This window comes from Gekko japonicus, unplaced genomic scaffold (assembly GCF_001447785.1).
Source record: "Gekko japonicus isolate JY-2015 unplaced genomic scaffold, Gekko_japonicus_V1.1 scaffold162, whole genome shotgun sequence".
In the NCBI taxonomy this organism is placed as follows: domain Eukaryota; kingdom Metazoa; phylum Chordata; class Lepidosauria; order Squamata; family Gekkonidae; genus Gekko; species Gekko japonicus.
In genome coordinates, this window is record NW_015176456.1 from 615,401 (window position 1) to 618,843 (window position 3,443).

A 3,443-nucleotide genomic window follows, 5' to 3' on the forward strand; every position below is an offset into this window, starting at 1 on the left:
TCCATTATTCCCTATGGGCAAACGTGTTCTCCATTATTCCCTATGGGCAAGCGTGCTCTCCATTATTCCCTATGGGCAAACGTGCTCTCCATTATTCCCTATGGGCAAGCGTGCTCTCCATTATTCCCTATGGGCAAACGTGCTCTCCATTATTCCCTATGTGCGTGTTCTCCATTATTCTCTATGGGCACGCGTGTTCTCCATTATTCTCTGTGGGCACACGTGTTCTCCATTATTCTCTATGGGCACGCGTGTTCTCCATTATTCTCTATGGGCATGCGTGTTCTCCATTATTCTCTATGGGCACACGTGTTCTCCATTATTCTCTATGGGCACGCGTGTTCTCCATTATTCTCTATGGGCAAGCGTGTTCTCCATTATTCCCTATGGGCAACTGTGGTCTCCATTATTCCCTATGTGCAATCGTAGTCTCCATTATTCCCTATGGGCAAGCGTAGTCTCCATTATTCTCTATGGGCAAGTGAGGACTCCATTATCCTCTGTGGGCAAGCGAGGACACCATTATTCCCCATGGGGTAGCATTGTCTCTTTTATTCGCTATAAAAACAGTATAAAATGCAATAATACACATACTACAGTTAAATAAGATTCTTAAAAAATAAATTATCGGTGCTCCAATACTCACTCCGTAAAACCAAGATGGTGTTCTAAGATGTTATATCTGAACAACAACAGCAGTGTATGTCCCCACAACCCTGTCGTCCCCTAGGGAAGTCCCACTTCCTCCGATGATACCCGCACAGCGGCTCAGGGTGGCTAACAGAGGTATAAATGCCAGATTATAACAATAAAAACAGTATAAAATGCAATAATACACATACTAAAGTTAAATAAGATTCTTAAAAAATAAATTATCGGTGCTCCAATACTCACTCCGTAAAACCAAGATGGTGTTCTAAGATGTTATATCTGAACAACAACAGCAGTGTATGTCCCCACAACCCTGTCGTCCCCTAGGGAAGTCCCACTTCCTCCGATGATACCCGCACAGCGGTGGTGGTGTGCAGTGGTGGGGAAGGCGTTGGTGGAATAGTAGTGGCGGCGGCTCCTACTCGAAAGCCTGATGGAAGAGCTTCGTTTTACAGGCCCTGCGGAACTGTACAAGGTCCCACAGGGCCCGGATCTCCTCCGGGAGCTCATTCCACCAGATAGGAGCCGCCATCGAGAATGCCCTAGCCCTGGTCGTAGCAAGTTTGATGGTGCTGGGACCTGGAATATCCAGAAGATTTTGGCTCCCCGACCGTAGTGCCCTTGGGGGAACATGCGGGGATGAAATAATAAAAGATAAAATATATTCAATATATAATTTTAAGAATCAATAAAACAGGACAATTTCACGGAGCGTGTACAGAGTACAGTTCATAACAAGTTGTTCAAGGTAAGTTGTCGCTGAAAAAACCAAAGCAACATTAACTTATGACATTAAGAATTCAGCAGGTTCTCCAAACATCTCTCGATCGTTGAGATTTCCCTTTGCACCGTTTTCTTCATATGCTGAATCAGACCATTGGTCCATCAAGGTCCATATTGACTACATAGACTGGCAGCACCTATCCAAGGCCTCAGGGGGAGTTCTTTCTCATCACCTACCACCTGATTCTCTGGGAATTGAACTGGGGCCTTCTGCGTGCCAAGCAGTTGCTCTACCACTGAGCCATGCCCCCCCACCTATTAGAATCAAGAGAATAATCACTTTTTTTTTTACTTTAAAATATGCAACCTGCATTATTGCATAGTTTATATTTTAAAATTTTTTGGAAGGGCTCTTACTGGGTGTTAAACTTTCTGTTCCTGATTAACAGGAGTATAGTTCATGGATTGTTACCTTTATACTCATAAGGTAACGTTAGTCACGCTATTGGTAATAGTTTTTGGATATGTAATACTATAACATTTTGGATACATAATACTATAATATTGTATACTATAATATAGTGTTCCTGATTAATTATATTCATGATACGGTATTCGTAGAAATTTTGATTTTTTTAGACATACTGCGTAGTAATGTATTTAATGATATGGTTATCTGTCAGTGCATGATTAAGATTGTACCTTGTTCATTGCTGTTATATTTCAATAAATTTTAATTATCTTTAAAAAACTTTCTGTTGAGGTATCAAACAACTGTACTGAACTGTGCAGAAACTGCATGCTTAAAAAAAGACCTCAGTATGTTTTGTTTGTTTGTTCTTTTCATTTCCAAATTACGGAACTCCGGCATCATGACTTAAAAAATTACTAGGCTGCAATGAATCTAATAAGGCTGCTGATATTTCAGTGTGACTTTTAAGGCTGCTGATAGTCGTATATTCAAATGCATTACCCTGAAGGGAACTGTTTATCTTGAGAGCTTGAAGTAGCCACTTTTGAATACTTGCACATATTGATGAAAATTATGTATTGAAGATAGACTTCTACAAACTGACGTTTGATAAAGACGAAAAGTCGAAACGGACAGTCAAGCCTGGGAAGGTTCGTCCTGCCTGCATTGAGACTTCAGTCTCCTGATGTATTCATCTGTTGAAACAAAACAATAATCAAAATAACATCTATATTGTTATATTTATTACATTAAGAACTTGTTCAGCAATATGTTGTTTGTCTTTGCTATTTAAATTGCTGGGTCCTATTCTTTTAGTAGTATTAGTACAAATACAACCATGGAAGCACAATATTAAGGTAGAAAAATTCCCTCTTGAGGCGAAGATGCATGAAGAATAATATATGAAGATGCATGAAGAATAATATAAACGAAGAATCCGGATATTAAGAACTTAGTTTTGAAGTGGACTTGTGAAAAAGCAGTGAATTTTTGGACGGAGGTCCATAATGAAATGCACAAAATCTTGAAATGTAATTTTAAAAAAGAACCAGAAATACTTCTTTTGGGTCTTAAAATGGAGGAAGTGAATGTAAATAAGAGAACACTGTTATGGTATTTGATTACAACGGCAAGAATGACTTATGCTCAGTACTGGAAACAAGACCGAGTACCCGAGGTTTGGGAATGGATTAGAAAAATGCTTTTTATGGCAGAAATGGACAAATTGACAAGGAAACTTAACAACAAAGAAGATGAAGAGTTTTTTGCAGACTGAATGGCCTTTAAAGAGTATCTAGAGAAATATTGGGATGTTAAGAACAACTTATTGGTCTTTAATAATTATTAAGAATAGAATGTGTAAAGGGTTGAACAGAAGACGATGGTAGTTAAAGAAATGTTACCTATGAGATAGAATATATGAAAAATGTAATTAAAATAACAATTACATATTAAACTTTGTTTTAGGAAGGATTAGACAAGAAAAGAAACTAGGTAGGGTTGGGATCACTGCGGGAAGCCCGGAGAAGGGGAGGGAGGGAGGGAGGGAGGGGAAAGGGCTATAATAGAAATGAGGGAATGTTATAATATTGGACAT

General features: G+C 38.9%; 1 protein-coding gene across 1 annotated transcript in view; it reads right to left on the reverse strand.

The window, feature by feature from the left end:
- The window catches only part of KCNH8 (potassium channel, voltage gated eag related subfamily H, member 8), a 275,136-nt gene that overhangs the window by 11,895 nt on the left and 259,798 nt on the right, over positions 1-3,443 (reverse strand). The window lies entirely within an intron of this gene.